Source organism: Chelonoidis abingdonii, chromosome 2, assembly GCF_003597395.2.
Source record: "Chelonoidis abingdonii isolate Lonesome George chromosome 2, CheloAbing_2.0, whole genome shotgun sequence".
Taxonomy (NCBI): domain Eukaryota; kingdom Metazoa; phylum Chordata; order Testudines; family Testudinidae; genus Chelonoidis; species Chelonoidis abingdonii.
In genome coordinates, this window is record NC_133770.1 from 251673895 (window position 1) to 251696955 (window position 23061).

The 23061-nt window shown below is 41.0% G+C and overlaps 1 protein-coding gene across 3 annotated transcripts in view; it reads left to right on the forward strand.

The window, feature by feature from the left end:
• RALYL (RALY RNA binding protein like) overlaps positions 1 to 23061 on the forward strand; it is a 620330-nt gene that overhangs the window by 448838 nt on the left and 148431 nt on the right. The gene's annotated exons all lie outside the window — the stretch shown is intronic.

The following is a 23061-nucleotide window of genomic DNA, read 5'->3' on the forward strand; positions in this document are numbered from 1 at the left end:
AACTTATTTCATATGGGCCCACCAAACAGCTGTTACAGCTATAGGTAGTAAAACTTTTCAGTCATTATTGGCTTGGGTTGCATCAGCAATCAAAATATTCTGGATGATCTCATTTCCCCACTTTGTGCCTTTTCAAGTGGAAAAATAAGATACAAGAAGTGTTGGATGGAGGCTTGTTAAAAACTGATCAGAGTAACCTCATTCAGCATTATTGCCTGCCATTATAGAATGCCATTTGGACCAGATGTCAATATAGTGACAACAGGCAGCTCTTGCTTAACATAGGATGTTATCTCATACCACTTGTGATCGTGGTGGGCCATGACAACAGAGCCTGGAACTGAAAGTTGCACTTCGATGATGGAATGTGTCCCCTGGAGCAAGATTGCATGTGCTCCAAGATTTGTAACTAGCCGGAGGAGGATATCGCTTGCCACCAATATCCCCTTCATATTGAAATGCAGCATATTGAGAACTGGCCTCAGAACTAGAGTTTGTGGCATTAGCCCTAAAAGGGACCCCAATGAAGAACAACTCTTTTGAGCCGATTGTTGCTTAGAATGCAAGTTTATGTCCCACATTTTGTCTGCTTTCATTTTGCTTTATGCTACTCCCAGAAGAGCTGAGTCCATATTACACATTAACACTTCTTCAGTATATCATTGGGTTTTTGTTTTTTTTAAAAAAAATACTATGTACTTGAACATAGTCCCACTGACGTCAATAGATGTTCTGCTGCTGACTTCAGCAGGTACAAGGTTGGGTTTTACAATGATCAACCTTAAAAACTTGCCAGTTGCCTTGGACAGTTCCCTGGGTAATCAAATAACTTTATCTCATAGTTTGCCGTATTTTAGGTATTCCCTCTAGTATGGATAAGGAAAATCAGCTACTACTGACAGTGGGAGATTTTTTTAAAAGGCTGTTAGGCACCTAACTACCATTTCTGTCTGACAATCTGCTCACCTCCCTTGTCTATTGCTGTAAGGAAGAACTGACAGGTCCCTACTGTATGTCCTTTATTAGAGGAGCATTAAAAGGCAACAAAAATCTTTTATTCTGTTTCTAATTCTCTGTGATCAGAAAGGAACCATCAGCCAGACCGATTTAAATTACGTTTTATAAAATAAATGCTTTTTGACAAACCACATATTTGGCCATGCTTCAACCAAATGCAAATTAAGCAGCCAATTTATAATCCCTGCAATAACAGGCTTTGTAAGTGAAGCCATCACCATTCTTGAATATATGCCTACTGCTCAGTGTTAGTATAATCTTCCAAATTTAAATAATTCAAAACCTCTGGAACATGAATGTAATTTAACACTTCATATGATTTACTGATCTGAATGTGCTGCTACACATTCTGGGAAACACATGACAGGTATGTTAAGAGTTCTCTGATGAGTTTGTCTGTGTTGAAGAAGACCAAAAGATTTGTTGCAATCACATTAAGATTCTGATTTTTTAAAGGAAGATTTAGTAGCCTTTTATTGGGACTTCTAGAGTTAAATTGTGATAATGAATTTGTCTTCCATTTAGTGCTTTTATCTCTGAGCTAGTATGAAGTACTTAAGCATCTGTGAAGTATTAGGGGAAATTTTAAGTGTTATAGGGTTCTCACCATGTGTTTTATTAACCAGTTAAAGGTAAGCTGTTTTATGAGTATCCTTAGATTATTAACTTTCAGTTTGATTTTCCAGATAACCACAAGGAGGTACTATCCTGTGATCTCTGGGCTTGGATTTATTCCTCTTTTTTGTCATTGATGATGATAGTACAAGAATTAATTAAAAATAATCAGAGGAAACATAGTACTATGCTGTTTGAATTGAATTATTCTCGGCGTTTCCATAACATTAGTGTGAAACATTTCATAATCTCACAGGCATACTTTCTTTTAGAATAACCTATCTCAATTGTATTATTTTAACCACACATCTGCTATGTCACTCACATTTCTTCAGAAATTATTCTACATAGTTAAATTCTGCTTTGACTTGTATTGCTTATTTTACATTTTGTTGTTGTTTGTTTTACAATTAACAGGACACAGCCCTATGTAAAAGGGGATGTAGACAAAAATGCTGCATGAGAATGGTGTTTTGTTCATTCATAGACTACACTTATTGTTTTGTTTTGGTCCTGCTTTAGAAATACCAAACGTTCCTCTTCTTCACTTTATCAGTGTGTAAAAATTCAGAATGAGAATGAGCCCACTTATGATAGGATATCCAGTAATCATAACCTTATTTTGAAAGAAGTCTTTCACACTCAGAGTCATCTAAAAAATTTCATCTACCTGGGGATTTTGGAGCAACTCATTCATCCCGTGTTTAAAAGCTGTTACTGTCCCATTCGATTAGTTCTCTGTAGAAAAACCGTTCTGGGTCTTTCCAAAATTTATACCAGAACAACCTGACAGATTACTTAATGAAAGATGCTAAACCAGTAGTACAAATGGATCCTTCCTTTTTGGTTCCATAACTTTACCAGCAAGGTCCAGAAATTCTGTCTGAACTGAAATTCAGTTCTCAAGCAACTGGAAGCTCAACATATTACCAAGAGGCCAAAAATACTGGATATAGTCATAGCTCCCCTATGTATTTCATTAAGTTTAATTAATTTCCCCAGTGAAACCATTTCAAAGCTATTTCAGTAACTTGGGTGATATTATAAACCCTAAGAATGTTGTATTCTGAAGGCATCCATTAATTACGGAGCATGACTGCATTAATGTTTCCTGATGTGCAATAAACCTGCTGTGTATCAGTCCTTTAATTTTATGGCATGTTAGGCTGCTACATAGTCTTAAATAGTGTGCGTCTAATTAATACTCCCTGATTTCATCACTGCACATGAGCTATTCCTTCTGGCACCTTCCTCTCATTGTCTGTGTGCTGCTGCTGTTCAGGTGTGATGCATCACAGGCATCATTTGGCATGCATAGTTTACGTTTGTTTTGCGATGTATAACTACTGGCAAGGTCCTTATATAAAAAATGAGACTGCACTTTCTTGACAAAAGACCAGCCAAGAATGCATGCAGGCCACACCTGTTTCATTTCCACAACTGTGCAAATTTGATTTGCAACAATGCTAGTTAATTATTTTGGTCAATGAATCTTCTCAGCCTAGTCAGTTCACCAAGGTAAATGGAGAGAGTTAAACAAAGATGTTGATAAGGTTGGAATGTGTCTGCGTGAAAGAGTAATTAGTTTGATGCATGTTTTAATCAAAGCTGTACGCATGTGGCCTTTGGCATATACTACTTCTGCTCATGCACAAAAGAAATATGCTGCTTCAACAGTTTTAATTTCAAACTCCTCTAAGAAGGGTAATTTTGATGCTTACCATAATCCTGATGAGTGTGGCCATTAAATTCTCACCGAAATATAACTGTGAGCCCCCTAGATTTAAGGAAGGCAAGTCACTGTGAAGGATCATAAAACTGTCAGACCCTGGATATGAGAAACTCATAACGAATGTTGTTGAAGCTTGTGTGTTGGGCTATAAACATTAACCGTGAGGCAAAGCCTAATCTGCTTGATAAACAGCCAAATAAACACTATTTAAGCCTTTCCTGGTTGTAAAAATGAACATAGGTAACATCCTTAAACTTTAACAGAGGCATGACCTTGCTGCAGCTCGGTGTCAATTGGAAGAGAGTTCTGAAATCTGTATTCAGTGCTTCAAGTAATTGGTCTCACTAAACTATGCTCTTCAGTGAACTGACACGTGGATGACTAAAAACAACTGAGATAAATGTCTAAAACCTCTTGAGGTTCCTGAAGGAATTCTTTGTTCTAACTTCTAAATCATTTCACGCATCTTAAAACAGTTCAAAATCAAATTTCAAATGTTATTTTAAAACCAACAGACCTGCTTGTTGGTTAATACAAAAGAAAATATTCAGTGTTTTGTTTGTTTTTTATATCTTCAAATGAACTGAACTGTGAATATATTAAAAAATCAATGTTTAATGGCTGATTTTTAAAGTTACCTAAATTAGGGTCATCTATAGATACAGCAACTGATATAAAATCCTCTGGTATTAGGACAAAAGATGGTCACTAACTGGGGAGGCAGAAAGATATTTCCATCACACAAGTCTTGTGTTGCCAGTCAAAAGTGGTTCCCACAAAATTTCCTTCTTGCCTCTTTGATACAAAATTTTTGTCAACCAGAGGGATTGGGGACTGTTTTATTTCCCTTTATAAATACAGCTACCTTCTCAGAAACATAACCAAAACGTGAGACAATGTCATCTGACAAACATCTACGTTAAATGCATTGACTGGGAACCTTGAGACATTGTTCCTGAAAACATATACTACATGTGTGGCATAGCAAAGTGTTCCACCTGCGTAATTAGAAGTGAAGGCTTTGTAAAGCGGGGAGGCTGACACCTTGAGGATCCTCCCAGGTAATTTCTTTTAAGATACTTGTTTTTTTGTTGTAGTCTCTTCCATTCCCAAAACAACAAATATGTACTTTAGCTGTAGTGTAGACAAGACAGGTGTTTTATCATTGTATGACGCTACAGCTTCCACCGTTGATAGTGAAAGATGCTGTGGTCTGTGCCATTTTATCTTTTTAAACTATAGCAATAATTGTCATTTTGGTCTTTTTAAACTTGATGTGTAGTCACGGTCATTAGTTGTTTCCTGTGCATCTGGAGGATCCTTATAGGAAAGCTCATTGGTTGATGGCCTTGCATTGATAATCTGGAACAGTTCAGACACTGTCCATTTGTTACCTGGGGTTCTATCAACCCAAAGCTCAGGCACTTTACTGGGTTTGCCAAAGTCTGCCCGTACACAGTCTTTTCTTGAAAGATAAAGGTGGCTTCTTATCTCATCAGGGTGGTCTGCATGAAATTCCCAAAGAGAACAAAACCACAGAGGCTGAATTTTCTAAGAATAGAAAGACAATCAGGTTAAAACAAACCACATATTATGGATGACATATCTAGTCTAAGCTTGATAGATACCATTTGTGTCATTAGGGAAAATTATTAATGTCTTACTTTTCTCTAAAGTGAATCATTTTTCCTCTCTGACTCTCTTACTAGGCAGCATGTCAAAGACATTGCCCGTAGTCTCAGATGTTTCAACTCGTCTTCCTTTTCAGTATATCCTTCAGATCCTAGTCCATTATTCCTTTATAGTTTCTGCCATTTTCGGTGTTAAACATGTGACAGAATTGATTATCATATCAGACACACAGGTCAAGGTTATATCAGCATTTCAACTATTTAATATTTGATCAGGTGAATAGTCTCTGTCTTCCATAACATGGCTGTGGTCCTCTATGTCTGCTGACATCCCCCTAAAGATCATCCTGTTCTGAAGTTATTTGCCTATTTCCTTGCTCAAAACTTACATTTCAAATTCCACTTTGGTCTTGCCTGCATCTTAGTATCTTATTTACAAATACCATCCCCCACTCTAATAGAGTTCTGCTCTTTTCTTCTGTGCTAATGACCATGTTTTACTATTTTAATGGTGCTGTCTGGAGACCTATTTTAAGCCAGTATTTTAAAGAGACTGGATCAATGATTTTCTTACAGTTCCCTCTTCACTTTATTCTACTCTATATTTAAAAATGAATCATTGACAGATGAACAGCAGTCTGTGTCACTAATGCTTAATGGAACATTCACACATGCAACTGTCACTAGCTGTGAGAAAATTAACCTGTAAAGATTCTTCAAGCAAAATTACGAACACATGCTAACATGAAACAATTGCAGAAAACAGTTGATACAAACAGGTCTGAAATATGCTTAATCGTTATGTGTTTAGTACAATATGTAATTACTTTGCATATTTACGCAGCTATACTGAGTTTCTTACTAACGTCAATGGCAAAACATGCAAGAGTGAAGTAACTAATTATTCATTTACTACCAGAATATTACTGGCCAATATAAAATTGAGGGTAATCTCATTCATGAGAACATAAGTCATGTTTATTTTGTGGATGAATCCTGAAGGCTGCTGAAAAAAGAATAGCTAATGAAAGCACTAGCGTTCAGCACCAATCATTTGCTCAGTACCTGTACACAGAGAGACTTCTGCGTGATGAGGAGGAATGTGTGCAGAGCAAGGGAACGAGAGCAAACCTGTTAACAGACCACTGAGGGAAGTGAGCATGACAGGAGCAGAGACAGTGCCCAGGTACAGATGGTTCCCAAACAGAAAAAGGTGACATTGGTATATGTATTATTTGTTTTAAACTGTTCACCGAGCTCTATATTATTATATACTATGCATATGAAGAATACTTGTTTACAGATGAAAGTGCTTCATTTTTGCAATTACTATACTTTTATTATATAAAATAACAGCTGTTTTAGCAACAGCTAGAGAATATATATGTATGTATACAGGATCAGCTCCTGGGTCTTCCTATGACTGCTTTGCATTGGTATTGCAAAGGGGCTACAATACTAAATTACCCAGCTATCTGAGGAGTCTACCTCAGAGGGGTAGGGTCACATATGTGGCTTTATGCCACTCTCTCCTGCCTCCCCTTGGGGTCAAGGTTATGACAAGGGAAGAGAAGGTATGGCTGAAAGCAGCATTGAGGCTCTAGAGTGAGGTGTGGCATGAAAGTGGTTCACAGTTTTTCTCCCCTCTTTCTCCCTCTCTCTGGGATCTCCACAAAGTATAGCTCAGCCATTAATTCTCTCCAGCGTACACTGTAATCTTTTATAACCTTTATGGTGAAATGTCCCCAATTAATATTAAGTTGTTAAAAATAAGGGCGCAATAAAACCCAACTTACTTTTCAGGTTCAAGTCTCTTGGTCAGTTACAGAAAGTGTATTTAGTAGGGGACCACTAGGAGATATTTAGAATGATAAAACCAAACTTTATTCAAAAGAAAAATGATTAGTTAAGCAATCAGGAATGCAATTACCACTTATGCAACAATACAACTATACTTACACTCAAAGATGATTTAGTGTATCACACGGACAGCATGAGGTACAGCCTTATAATCCTGGAACTTAACAGTAACCTTTTGAGGTTAATTGGAGCTCTCTTCAAATCAACAAAATTACTCCTTTTATATTCCAGTATAATACTAATTAACATTAAATTGCCCATACCATAATTATATTTCTGCCACCTCCTTATTAGCTTTTTACATTACACATTTCAATTAACATCTACACCAGTGTCTTTCCCATACTATCAGTATAGATAACATTTTAATAAAACATTTACAATTCCCCAAAACACTCATTAAAAACCTTGCTTAAACCAATTGCTTATGACCAAAACATAGCAGTAACATAGCAAGGAAATGACCCAGGGCTAACTCCTACTTTCCCGTCACTCTCTAGCTCCAATTTATAGCTCACTTTCCTCATACTAACTACCTCAAATTCCCATACTCCTCTACACTTAGGCTAATTTAGGCACAAAACCTAATTTCTATTTATTTCTTAACCTTAATCCTATAGGGCCATAATGCATGCACACATGTGCATGCACACACACAGACGCACACGCATGACAGTGAGAGAGACCCAGAGGATTGGAAGGACTGTTTCCAAAAGAGAGATTAGAGATGAGATACCAAGTAGATGCTACACAGCATCCCTGTGCGGAATTCTCCCTTTCAGGATTCCAGTTGCATGGAGTTCAGTAGAACACTGTTAATGCATTTTTACACTTTGAATTAAAATATCATCAATTAAATAATAAAAAATTAGGATGAAGATAGACTGGATAACATGGGGAATTCTTTATAAAGTGCAGAATCTTTCATCATTGCTCACTAAGACAATTCTGGTCCAGGCCAAGAGGAACTTAGAGTCATCACTTCATGGTCTATAAGAAATGAGTTCATGGTGGACAGGTGTCATCATTATAAATGACTCCAATTGGAACCCTGTTTGACAGCTGTAATACACCGATTGTGTCTGGACAGTGAATTATCCAGTAATCCCTGAAGGTGGTTCCTAGTGCTCAAGGTTTGAGGCATGTTGTCAGGGAATGTGCAGTAGCTGATCTGTTGTTAGATAAATAATTGGATTTACCAAGACACCCCAAAGTGCTTTTTTAAATACTTGTCTAAGTCAAGCCTCCGCCCACTCGTTTAGAGAAGAAATAGCTGTGCTTTTTTGCTGGATACAACAGGAGACAGCATTTGGAGGTACCAGTGATTTGGTGAAAAATGCAATGAGTAGCAATGGGAAAAAGTTGATTCTTTAGGGTATTATCATCCCCTGTGATGATATGATTTTGAAACAGAAACTTTGTTGGAAGGTAAAACAGTTTCTATTTACAAAAAGACTGTCTTTTTTTTCTTTTGCTGTGCCTCTGATAGTTACTGTGCTAATTAGAGGTATTACAGGTTTCTGTACAGTAATTGCAATCATATGTAATTGCATAATCATATACAACTACAGTATGTGTTGATGGGTGGGGCAGGGAGGGTCAATGCTATTATTTCTTAGCTCTTTTGACTATTCAGAATTGTAGCCTGACTGTTGTAACCTTGGATAAGTCCAACTGCAGGACTGATGGTATCCATTTTCTTCAGTGAGTATCCCAAAGGCTCATATGGACAGAGTTTGAAATGAGCTTCACATCACAAAGAAGAATGGAGAAGTATTACCTTTTTCTTACACAACTTCTTTGTGTCTTTTTCTGTGCTCCTTGAATTTACCTTCATCTTATTCAGCAATCTCCTCAACACCCACAGTTTCCATTTGTTCTGCAACAAATTGGCAAACTAATAATTCAACGGTTGAGGGTCAGTAAAGGATATAGTGTGTTTATTTAATAAAAATTGTACATATTTTGATCATATCCCTTCCCCCTACACATACACTCTCTGTAAGTTGCTTGTCATCTTCAGTTTTTTTGCACTTTTTTCCTGTTTTCTGGATAGCACTTAGCAAGTTATGGAACACAAATTATAACTCAGCCTTTTGTTTTTCTCCTGAGACAGAGGTCACCTGCCTCCATCACATGAAATATCTGTATTTTTGAAGAATATAGTCACTGTGGTACTTAGGAGCAATTACAGATTTACTTCATTGTTTGCCCAATAATACTTAGTTTTGTGTTCATCTCTCTTCTGGAAAAAGTTAATATTCAAAACATACTGGTTTCAGAAAACGGAAATGTGCCGCATACTCAATTATTTGGGACAGGAATAAAGGCATATAAGGCATACATGGGTGTGGCCTGTGAACTGCAAAGAGCCTAGGGAATATGCCCCAAATGCACACATATAATTAGGGCATCAGTGTGTACTATCAACCTCTCCTCATTTCCCATCCCCTTACACTTTGCAGCTAGAGGTAGGCATGAGTCAGAAACTCAAAAGGTTATACAAATCTTTTGTAGAGTGAGTTGAGAGGAAGGATTAAATGGTTTTGTGTTAGATCCAGAACAGGCCTATTTTCCAGATCCAGTTCAGATGCAATCCACTATGACAGCAGTGACTTCTTGCAAGATCTTGTGAAGTTTTCCTATTTGATGTAAACATCTTGCAAAAAATGGTTCACAAAATTTCATCACCATCAAATCCAAATGTGCTTTGGTGGCTAATGGCTTCTAGGGATGCTTCTCTTCCCCTGCACCGCCACCTGGCTTGCCACAGACATGGTACTCATCTCTAGGATTGTGCTAGAGGTTGTGGCGCTGGCTCCCCAGAACTGAGAACAATGTGGGCTTAGGCAGGAGGGAATTGTGATGGGTTTGGTCACAAAGTTCCCCTTGGGACTGTCACCTGATGTGCTGAAATTACCTCTGAGGCCATTTTCCCTGCCAGCTTGGGACTCCAGACCCCTGCCTTGTTGAGCCAGACTCAGGGTCTGGGCCATGCCCCCAAAACTGCAGACTTTAACCAAAAACAGCTCAGCAGGTTACCCCTCCAGCACCCAGACACCCAGTTCCCAATGGGATCTAAACCCCAAATAAATCCGTTTCACTCTGTATTAAGCTTATACAGTGTAAATTCAGAAATTGTCCACCCTCTATAACGCTGATAGGGAGATATGCACAGCTGTTTGCTGCCCCAGCTATTAATCACTTATTCTGCATTTATTAATAAACAAAAATGATGTTATTAAGTATAAAAAGTAGGATTTAAGTGGTTTCAAGTAATAACAGACAGGACAAAGTAAGTCACCAAGCAAAATAAAGCAAAAACATGCAAGTCTAAGCCTAATACATTAAGAAACTGATTACAGATATCTCACCATCAGAGATGTTTTAATAAGCATCTTTCACAGACTAAACTCCTTCCTAGTATGGGCCCAATCCTTTCCTCTGGTACAGTTCTTATTAGTTCCAGCAGACATCTCAGGTGGTAAGCAGGGGTTTTCTCATGACTGCCAGCCTCCTTTGTCCTGCTCCACCCCCTTTTATAGCTTTGGCACAAGGCAGGAATCTTTTGTCTCTCTGGGTCCCCACCCCTCCTTCTAAATGGAAAAATACTAGATTTAAGATGGATTCCAGTATCATGTGGCATGGTCACATGTCCTGTGAGACCACAGCCTCCATTCATCCTGGGCCGGCCCACACCTACACAGGAAGGTTTGCAAGTAAACAGAGCCATCTACAGTTCATTGATTCTGAAGCACCCTTAATGACTTCCACTTAATATGTTTATATCAGTAATACAAATTTATATCTTATTCTGCTAACTTCAGACATAGAAATATTACATGCAAACAAATATGATAAATACACTCAGTAAATTATAAGCTTTGTATTGATACCTTACAAGAGACCTTTTGCATAAAGCATATTCCAGTTACATCATATTCACATTCATAAGCATATTTTCATAAAGCATGTTGGGGACCCCGGTGCCCCAATACTGGCACACGGTTCGTTGTCTGACCGTGAGAGTGACAGGCAACACCAGCAAGGTCCAATCAAAAGCTCTTTATAGACAAGTGCACGCATCAATAGAGAGCAGCTCGTCTCCAGAGAGAACCAGCTTGCTTCTTTACAACTAGCATATGATTTTATAGACAGTCCCGTCGCGTCACAAATTATTCATTTAGCAGTCCAACCCCTTGTTAAAACTAATTGATTAATATGAATAATACTGCCTTAACAATTACTACAAACAAGAATGATATGATTTATGTGAGTAATAATGCCTTAACAATCGCAAGTAAGCAAGAATGTAAGGGAGTCAGAAAGAAACAGAGAACAGAAACATGGAGTTTTGCCATTGTTCCTAACACAGTACATCTGGTACCCTGCCAGGCTTATGGTTGCCTAACTCTGTGAGAGACAGGCAACTCCCAGGCGTTTTCCACTTATGAATTACCCAGAAGCCTCTGTTAGCCTGACTTTGCTCACGTTGGCATAACTGGCTTTGTGACATTTCCAGTTAGGCCTAACAAGCATATGGAGTGCAACATCACAGGAATTATTTTTACTGAGTTCAGGAACAAAAGGGAGTGGAAGAGGAACAGAGTAATTGATCCAGTATGGCCAGTTTCAAGCATTCAGTAATCCAGCCCCAAGAGATCACGAGATTTTTAAAAACATAATTTTTTTTATTTGCCTTCTGGTGTTTGAGTCTTTGGGTTCTCATTTTCAAGCTTTTTTTACATATACAATGGCTAGTAATGACAGCTGAAATTCACATTTACACACGTGGCTCCAAAAGCTGTGGCTTGAATCAAAAACCCTTCAAATATTGTGAAATTCTCAATAAAATTACAAGAGTTGGCCACACTAATTCCTTGCCCTCTCCTGATTTCTGCTGAGTATCAGTGACCAGGAAATTCTTCCAATTGTTTTCTCAGACATTCAGGTGACTTTCCAACTGCCCCATCATGATCCACCTCAGGGCTATGCTCCTCCAGGTAGGAACCACTGTGTTCAGAGCACAGTGATTCTAGATTTGAGTGTTACTAGGAAGGAAGGTTAGTGCTGTGGTGCTAAAGCATGAGGCTGGGACTCAGGAAAACTGAATTCTATTTTAGCTCTATCACAGATTCCTGAGTGATCTTGGGTGATTCAGTTCATCTCTCTGTGCCTCAGTTATCTGTGAAATGGTGACAATACTACTTCCTTTCTCTTACCCTTTGTCTACATTATCTATTCATGCTCTGCCTTAGGAACGCATCCCTATTCAGGAAAGCACTAAAGCAAGTCCATGCTGATTAGAATGTGCTTAAATTTTGAATTGGGATGGACTTGCTGAAGTGCTTTCATAAACTGGGGTATCAGATTCCAAACTCTGTGGGGCCAGGATTATTTCTTACTATGTGTTTGGTACAGAGCTTAGCACAGGTGACATAATACAAATAATAAATAATACTGATAAATAACATTAAAATGAGAAGGGACATATGTAAGGTGCTGCATGGGTGCATAACTAAGGATAATGGGATGAAAATGAATATGGAATGTATAGCTTGAAAAATGCCTCATGCAAATACAATTTTAAAAATTCAGCTGTTTTTTAAAGGATTAAACATCCCTTGCATAATTTTGTGAAAAAGCAACTAGACTTCAATAACCAGATTTAAATCCCAGAATTTACTGATATGTATACCTGAACCATGATTCATTTCCCCCATGTCTCTCCTATTGTGGAATCTTGCCGTCCCAACCATTTTATCTTCCTTACAAAGAAAATCTTGTTATAATCTTAAACCATTTTTTATTGATTGCATTTGTAATCTACTTAACATAATCACTTGCTCTGAAAAGAACAATGTATGACAGGACAACAAATATTCCATTTTTGGGGAATTCAAAGAATTAAAAGGACCGCTGTTTTCATCTGCATGACATTTTGCAGTCCATTAAGCAAAATGTATGTGAGAAGCATCTTAAAATTGTGTAAAGCTGTAGTTAAACTGATTTTTGAGTAACATTTATCAAAATGATTGTTGCTCTCCTACTTATTTTCTTGAGCATTCAGTAGTGTAGATGTGCCTGCTTCACTGCAGATTTTGAATCCTGGATCAGTCAGCTTTTTCCTTGATGCTAAAGATACCTTCAAACTTGGTCCCATGAATGAGAGAAGGTGTCTGAGGTAATATCTTTTATTGTATCAACTTCTGCAGGTGAAAGAGAAAAGGTCTTTGTGGAGAGCTGAGTTCAAAAGCTTGTCTCTTTCACCAGCAGAAATTGATCCCGTAAAAGATATTATGTCGTCCACTTTGTCTCTTTCATATCCTGGAACCAACATGGCGATAACAACACGCATACAACGGTGGAATTCTTACTTATATGTCAGTAATATAGCACAGTAATGTCACCACAAATTGTCATGCAACTACCCCTGGTTTAAACTAAAGTACTAGTATCATTAAAACAGGAACAAATGCAAATATCTAGATTTGATTAACTAAAGCAAGAGCAAGCTTCCCAGTGGTAGAATCTCTGTTTTATAAATACTGACACTGGCTCGAGAAGCTGTTGCAAGATCTGAGAAAAGGACAGCTCTCATTGCTCGAGAACTAACCCGCTACGACATTGATATAGCGGCAGTAAGCGAAACAAGATTGCCTGGGGAAGGTTTCTTGAGTGAACCAAGAAGTGGTTACACCTTCTTCTGGAAGGGTAAGACTGAGATAGAGGATAGAATACATGGAGTTAGTCTGGCAATAAAAACCTCATTGATGCATCAACTCCCAGACCTTCCAGTGGGTATCAATGAAAGATTGCTGAAACTACGCTTCCCACTAAATGGCAAATGTCATGCCACCATCATTAGTGCATATGCACCCACTCTAACATGCTCTGACAACTCAAAGGAACAATTCTGTGAAGATCTCGACAGACTGATCAAGGCCACACCTGTAACAGACAAACTACTCCTACTTGAAGATTTCAATGAGTCGGGGCTGACAATGAGAACTGGAAAGGAGTAACCGGGCCACATGGTGTAGGCAAAATGAACAGCAATGGACTACTCCTTTTGAGCCTTTGTTCTGAAAATGACCTGACCATTACCAACACTCTGTTCTGAAAAGCGGATAAATACAAAACGACATGAATGCACCCTAGGTCCAAACAGTGGCATCTGATAGATTATGCCATTGTCAGAAGGTGAGACATCTGAGACGTAATGATCACCAGAGTAATGCGAGGTGCGGAGTGCTGGACAGACCACAGATTAGTCAGGACATTTCTCCAACTTTACATCGCTCCCTCTCGGCACAAACGCCTTAAGCATGTGCGACCTACTTTCAACATAGCCAAACTGAAGGATGCTCAGTGTTTCAACAACTTTCAGAAGAGTCTTGATGACAAACTGACATCCCACGGACAAGTCATCGGTACTGCAACTGAAAAGTGGGACCAGTTCAATCAGCTGGTGACTGACACAGCAATAACATATCTTGGACCAAAGAAAAGAACGCATCAGGATTGTTTTGATGAGAACCAAGAAGAAATATGCTCAGCTCTGGAAGTAAAGAGAAAAGCCTTTATCGAATGGCAGAATGATCCCTCCTCAGTCTCCAAATGGGACCATTTCAAGTACCTTCAGAGCAAAACACAGGAAAACCTCCGTCAGATACAAGACAACAGATGGGAGAGCAAACCAAAGAAATCGAGCTCTATGCTGAGACTCACAACTCAAAGATGTTCTTCAGTGCTATTAAGACTGTCTATGGACCTTCTAAACTAAGGACCCCCCACTGCTTTCATCAGACAACACAATGCTGATTAAAGATAAAGAAGGCATCAACGAAAGATGACGAGAACACTTTAGCAACCTTCTCAGTAGACCATCAACCCGTGAATAATAACGTCCTCAATGAAATTCCACAACAACCTGCTCTGACAGATCTTGACTCTGCCCACTATAGATGAGATTAAGAAAGCTGTTAGCCAGATGAGTTCAGGAAAAGCTCCTGGAAAAGATGGGATACCAGCAGAGATATACAAAGCAGCAGGTCCAGCAGCACTAGCAGCGTTACACAACGTGATCATCAGCATCTGGGAGGATGAAAACATACCACAGGACCTCCGCGACGCTACTATTGTGTCTCTTTCAAGAACGAAGGCAGCAAAGCAGAATGTGGAAATTATAGAGGCATATCCCTCCTTTCCGTTGGAGGGAAAAATCATCGCCCGCATCATCTTGAACCGCCTAATAGCCAGTATTTCCGAGGCAAATCTACCTGAAAGTCAATGTGTTTTGACCTGGCCAGAGCACAGTCGACATGGTGTTTGCTGTCAGACAAATACAAAAGAAGTGCATTGAACAGAACATGCACCTGTATGCTGTCTTCATAGATCTGACAAAGGCGTTTGATACCGTCAACGGGGAAGCCCTTTGGACTATTCTAATGTGACTTGGCTGCCCAAGAAAATTTGTCCAGATTATACGCGTTTTTGATGACAGCATGACAGGCGAAGTATTGTCTGATGGAGCCAATTGCCCCCTTAAACATCACCAACGGCGTGAAACAAGGATGTGTTCTCGCTCCTGTCTTATTTAACCTGTTCTTTGCATGCGTCCTCAACCATGCAATGAAAGATCTGGATCGAGGTATATATTTGAAATACCGGCACGATGGTTCACTTTTTGACCTCTGTCACCTGAATGCAAAGACTAAGACAGTGCAGAAACTCCTTCTTGAGGCACTCTTTGCCAGATGACTGTGCCCTCATGGCTCACACTGAAAATGATCTTCAGCACGTTGTCAACAAGTTGCCAAGGCCTCACAACTCTTCAGACTAACTATCAGCCTCGGAAAGACAGAAGTTCTCCATCAACCTGTACCTGGATCAAATGCTTCTGTCCCAGTATCTCCATTGATGGCACTCAGCTTAAAGTAGTGGAGAACTTTAAATACCTGGGTACTGTCATATCCAGTGATGGATCACTGGATAATGAGATCAACGCACGAATATCCAAAGCAAGCCAGGCACTTGACTATCTGCGTGTCAAAGTTTTAACCACCACAACATTCGGATGTCAACAAAACTGCTTATGTACAGAGCTGCTGTTCTTTCATCTCTTTTGTACGGGTGTGAAACATGGACACTATATGAGTGTCACATCAAGCAGCTCGAAGCATTCCACATGGGTTGCCTCCCCAACATCATGAAGATCTGCTGGCAAGACAAAGTGCCCAATCTTGAGGTTCTCGAGAGAGCCCAGATGACAAGCATTGAAATGATGATCATGAAGTCACAGCTACGTTGGACCGGTCATGTCAGCCGCATGGATGCCAACAGAATTCCCCGCCAGCTTCTCTACGGTGAGCTCTCCCAGGGAATCCGGCATATAGGTCGTCCATGTAAACGTTACAAGGGCACCATCAAAGCCAATCTGCAGTATAGCAGTATCAAACCCAGGGACCTTAAAGACGGCGCCAGCAACAAACACAGTGGCGTGCAACAGTCAGAAATACCTGCATTGCCTTTGAGGAAGACCACTGCCGGAGTCTACAAGAGGCACGTGAACGACGTCACATAGCACCAGCAGCGCACAACCCACTGACTGTGAACTTCCCATGCACCATCTGGAGCCAAATGTGCACCTCTGGAATTGGCTTGTATAGCCATCAGAGGGCACACCAGGAAACCAACAATAGATGATTTGCTCAGATTTGTCATCATCAGATCGATGGACTACCAAGACTAATACCTAGAGTCACACCTATAATTTGTGACTCCTGTTGTGCTTAGTAAGCAGTTTCAGAAGGTACTGTCCTACCTCCCACCAGTAGTGCTAGCCACAGTTATCTAGTATTACAGGTAACATGAAAATGCAAAGTAGAGATCATTCTAATCAAGAGAGTAAAAATATCTCAGTAACAAAACTGCTATAATTAAACTTGAGAGCAAGTCAGTACAACATTGATAAACCAGATCCACTATGCTTTGGGCATGTCTGCTCAGGCCAGTCATTTTAGCTGTATTTGTACATCTTTATTCCATTCCTGGAAAGCCCTCTGCCTTTGGGTTTTTTTTCTAAAGCCTTTCTAATACAGGTCTATTTCTGGATCTGCCTCAGAGTCTTAACATCATGAATGTGAAATTCTGGGCCCAACTGGGCTCTCTTTGAAGTGAGTCTTTCTCAGTCCCTTACCTGATGGAGAGTCTCTCACTCAATAATCTTACTAGAACTAGGTGAATAATGGAAAATGATTTGCTGAATATATATCTAGGTATACATTTCATAAAATTCATAAATTTAATTATCTGATTAATGTTTCATCACTGGACTTCCATACCCTGTTTACCTTCTAGATCTTTATTCTTAAATCCACTTCTGGTTCAATCATAATCCCAAAGAAATTCAAGGAGTTGTTGCAATCTCTCTTCTTTGAGGGACGCCAGGGTAAAAGGAAGGGAAATCTGGTTACTGATTATCTTTATTAAACTAAAGTACTGGTATCATTAAAACAGGAACAAATGCAATTGTCTAGATTTGATAAGAAGAGAAACTCACAAATCTAAATCTGTGTCTGAGTGTGGAAAATTAATTACATTAATAAAAATCAAGGGAAATATTTTGCAATTTACTTTCTCTATATAAGAATTAGAAATTGTCACTCTGTTTTTATAATTATTGCTGGGACTCTAACAATATGGACAGCAATTAAGGAGATGTACATGGGGCAAAGATTTCATAATAGAGCTCAATAATTATGATTAATAACAGCAGCAAATGCACTTGCATTTTTACATTCAGTAAGAAGTTGTCCTTCATCATTTTCATGTCCTTTGTTTTATTGTGCAAGAATTAGTCTTGCAAACATAATTCTGGTCCACTTGTAAACATGATGAAGGAGGACCACTAGTGTGAAGTCAAAATCTTGTCAACTGCCTGTTAGTGACTATATTATAATTCTATTTCCTTCCATCACCTAAAATAATTCTAGCATGAGGGAGGATTATGCTTCTGCATAACTGACTTGATTTTGATTTTTAGAATTCAAATTTCTGCAGTTGTCTTTTGTCATGGTTTATTATTCCTGCTTCACATGAAGCCATAAAACAGAAGTGAGTGATAGGTGTTCTTTTATCAGAACTAATTAGTTCAGAAATAACTTCAATTGTGCTTGAAAATATATGCCTATTTTTGATTGCTCTGTGAATGAAGCCATAATTAATGTCTTCTTTTAGAAAGTGTGCACCAGCAAAATTATTTTTATCAGGCAGATTTATGACTGCCTTGTTGTGGAGAGAGAGAGAGAGAGAGCACTATGATATAGTATTTAATTGTAACAGCCTACAATTCATTTCCCATTCTCCTTACTGTAACTCAGGCAGGAATAGGCTAATTATAATCAGATATGACCTTTTCAGCAAAACAAATCAGTAACTGTAACTGAGCTATTAAAAAAAATGCTACTTTTACTACAGAACCATATCATGTGCCTTTAAGCCAATGTTCAGTTCATATTGGAGAAACCTATCTCTGTGATCTTTCAGAACTCTTGGATGACAGGGTTCTACTTCACTTGGCTGCTCCATGGTATGTTATGGTGCCATGATATAAGTCCTTAGTATCACAGTGAAATGTTAGACTCATAGAGATTAAGGCTGGAAGGAATCGCCAGATCATCTAGTCTGATCTCATGTCTAGAACAGACCACCAGCACCACCTGCCACCTGCACACTAAACTCAACAACCAAAATGAGACCAAAGTATTCCAGCCCACAGGAGACTAGACTATTATATTCCACAGGCAGAGGATAGGAGGGACTGTGGGGCACCAGGACGTGAGGCCATCACAACAAATTTCCTGGTGCCCTATGCAGTTACGTACCTTGTGTATGGGTAAGGATGGCACTTCCCCTGCACAAATTAAGCACTGATGCACCCCCTATCTTACACCCCACATACACCCTAACTTGCCTATCCCCATTCACCCCCATCCCACACCCCATCATGAATACTCACTCCAAATATCAAACATACTCCCTACTCCCTGTGTGATTGTCCAGGGCCGGCGAGTATACACCATTGTTTTCCAAATGGGGCAGGAAATGCAGGAGAGCAGTACTGCCTCCCCAACCACCCTCATCCCTATTGCACTCTCCATGATAGGAGTGAGTGTTAATTCTCCACCCCGCCTGATCCATCAGTCCTGTCAAAGGGGTTGTGGGACCCACCACCTGTGCCTGGATCACTCTGCCTAGCTGGAATCTCCACAGGGGAAGAGCACCCCACCTCTCACGCAAATGGGTGCAGGATTGGCCTTAGCTCTGACCTCATCTCAGTGTGTGTCCCCTGCGAGGGGGAGATGCTGAGCCCACTGAACATGTCTGGTGTTGGGGGCTGTAGCAGCTGGGATCATGGACACCGTGGGGGTCAGCATCCCCGGCTGGAGTGCAGACCTGCCTCTCTCCCTGGTGCATCATGTGCACCCCATTCTGACTGATCCATGCTCCTGCTCCACCTCCCGTCAGGACCCTGCCCACAGCTCTGGGGCTACCTCCTGGAGCTTCCTTCCAGCCCTGGTGCCCAGCTCCTCTTGCCCTGCACTGTGCCCCGGCTGCATGGTCACCTCCCCCCAGTCCTTGACACCTCACCTCTCTCCTTGCTGCCAGCACTAGGGAGTCTCTACCTCTCCTGGGCTTCATGAGGGGCAGCAGCTTCCTCATGGGAGCCCCCACAGGAAGGCAAGGGGCCAATGGCAACCCCGGCCCCAAAGGTCTCACAGCCCAGGATGCGGGAGCTCAGCTTACACCAATTTAGTTGCAGATGCTGGGCGTCTGGCAGGCTCAGTGCGCTGCTGGCTTTACAAAGGGGTGTGGGTGAGGTGGCAGTTCTGCAACCTGTTGGCAAAGCAGCGGCAGCATGAGCCTCCTGCTGTCCATGCCAAGACCAGCAACTGACATGACAAGCCCAGCATGCCAGGGCTCAGCCCCAGCAAGTCCCAGCACAAATTAAGCACTACTATGACCTACCAAGCCTAAAGGTGCGAGGGCTCAACACAATTTAAGCCCTGGTTTTGTAAGCACCCAGCACAGACTAAGCACTGGTCTTGTAAAATGGGTGAAAATAGGGGTACAGACTATCACAGAGTACTCTTCTGAGCCAATTCATATGAGACTTATAATTGATTCTTGGTTCCATCCCTCTTGTTCCAAGGCCAACAGGGCTTGAACTAGCTTTATGTATGTAGGTGGATAAATGAGCAGTATACCTGTGAATGACTTTTCTCTAAATATGCTCATATATCAAGATGAATGTAATCTCTCACAGCCTCTACTAGGAGTGGTAAAAGCAGTGACCAAACTACAGGATCCCTGAACTTCTGTTCCCTTCCCTTCCTCATGTCACACCCCAAAAACAATCTGTGTACCTATAACTTTGTTGAACACATCATATATTTTAAAAAGATACTTTTTCCAATAAATTCTGGTGAGTATTTATTCAGTATTTTCAATTTCTGTGTTTTTATAACAATATATGGCTGTAAAATAACTTACTGCCAAAAGGCATATCAGTGGAGTGCATCTATTCTTTTTGGTACACTGACTGTTTATTCTTTCAAATTAAGTAGAATTAAAAATAATTACATTTAACTAACAATACGGTAGCTAGTACCCCAGTGCAGATTAGAAAATCTTGGAAGATGGCACAATCTGCACATTGTTTTGGGGCAGGTTTTGAATGTATAAATGCCATCAACTGCGAGTGCAATTGCTAGCACTTGAAAAGTGTGTATTTAAATGTTTGTTGGTGCAAAACTATGTGCATGGAAGTTGGGATGAACTTGATGTAGTCTCTAGACTTGTAATAAGTTGACCTCGATTCACCCCCATCAGACACCAGGCTGCAAGTTACATCTCTTCAAGCCGACTATAGGGGTTCAACCCCAAAGTAAGGCAAGAAATAGTTGCAGTGCCTGTCCTTCCTTCCTTTAGAGTCCACTATGGGAGCGAAGCCTTTAAGCTGTAACTAGAGACCTGTTGGCTGCAGGATCCTGGAGGAAAGAAGGTAATGGGCACCTTTCACCAGCAGGGGGTCTTATGTTCTGGGTTACTCCAGCAGAAGCTGTTATAAACAAAGACTGAATCTAAGGCCTTGTCTACACGGCAGCAGTAAATCGAAGTTATCTAAATCGATTTTATAAAACCGAATTTATAAAATCGATTTAGAGCGTCCACACCAAGAATCTTAAATCGAAATTGTGCGTCCATGGCCCATGTCTTACTTCGATTTCAGGAGCGGTGCACTGTGGGTAGCTGTGACACAGCTATCCCATAGTTCCCACTTCCTGGTTTACAGCCCAGTGCCTGCTGGGACCAAAAACATTGTCCCGGGTGCTGCTGGGTACAGCCTCACCCCTCCCTTTGTGAAAGCAGCAGCCAACCATTTCGCGCCTTTTTTCCTGGGTGAAGAGAGCAAACGCCATAGCACAGCAAGCATGGACCCTGCTGAGACCATGGACCCTGCTGAGATCAGTAACGCAATCGTGCAAGTTGTAAACACCACGCGCACTCTCGTGCTGTCTATGCTGAGCCATGAACTGCAAATTCAGGAGGAGAGGGGTAGGAGGAGGAGGAGGAGGAGGAGGAGGAGGCGGCAGCTATGGCAGCGCACCGACAAGAGCGATGATGATGATGACGACATGGAGACTGATTTCTCCCTAACCGTGGGACCCAGCATTTTGGAGCTACTGCTGGTAATGGGGCAGCTTCTACCCATTGAACGCCGATTTTGGGCACGGGAAACAAGCACAGACTGGTGGGACCGCATAGTTTTGCAGGTGTGGGACGATTCCCAGTGGCTGCAAAACTTTCGCATGCGTAAGAGCACTTTCTTTGAACTTTGTGACATGCTTTCCCCTGCCCTGAAATGCCATAATACTAAGATGAGAGCAGCCCTCACAGTGGAGAAGCGAGTGGCAATAGCCCTCTGGAAGCTTGCAACTCCAGACAGCTACCGGTCAGTCAGGAATCAATTTGGAGTGGGAAAATCTACTGTGGGGGCTGCTGTGATGCAAGTAGCCAAAGCAATCGTTAAGCTGCTGCTACGAAAGGTTGTGACTCTGGGAAACGTGCAGGTCATAGTGGATGGCTTTGCTGCAATGGGATTCCCTAACTGTGGAGGGGCCATAGATGGAACCCATATCCCTATCTTGGCCCCAGAGCACCAGGGCGCCGAGTACGTGAACCGCAAGGGGTACTTTTCCATGGTGCTGCAAGCACTGGTGGATCACAAGGGACGTTTCACCAGCATCCACGTGGGATGGCCAGGAAGGGTTCATGACGCGCGCGTCTTCAGAAACAGTACTCTCTTTAAACGACTGCATCAAGGAAATTACTTCCCAGACCAGAAAATAACAGTGGGCGATGTTGAGATGCCTGTCGTTATCCTGGGTGACCCAGCCTACCCCTTGATGCCGTGGCTCATGAAGCCATACACAGGCAGCCTGGACAGTGCTCAGGAGCTGTTCAACTACAGGCTGAGCAAGTGCAGGATGGTGGTAGAGTGTGCATTTGGGCGTTTAAAGGGGCGCTTTCGATCATTACTCACTCGCTCAGACCTCAGCCCAAAGAATGTCCCCGTAGCTATTGCTGCTTGCTGTGTGCTCCACAATCTCTGTGAGAGTAAGGGGGATACCTTTATGGCGGGGTGGGAGGCTGAGGCTAATCGCCTGGCCGCTGACTACGAGCAGCCAGACACCAGGGCGATTAGAAGAGCACACCAGGAGGCGGTGCGCATCAGAGAAGCCCTGAAAATGTGTTTTGTCGCGGGCCAGGGTATGGTGTGATTGCAGTGCTTCTTTGCCCTTGATGAACACTCCCGCCTCTATTGACTCCCTGTAAGCAACCCACCGTCCCCCTTTACTTACAGCTTGCTGCAGGACTTTCAAAATCAACCCCCCACCCTTTCATTACATGTGGCTGAAGGAAAGAAAGCCAGTATGTTTTAAAAATCATTTAATCTTTATTAAAACTCATTTGTTATTGCTTTAAAAACATGCGTTCATTTTTAAAGGATCATTCCCTGTAATAAAAGCACCCTCCCCCCTTTGGATGTATGTCTGATTAGAAAGGAACTATATTCAGAGGCACAGATTTATCTAGGTATCCCTGAAAGCTGTGCTTTGGGAGGAGGATCACAGGTAA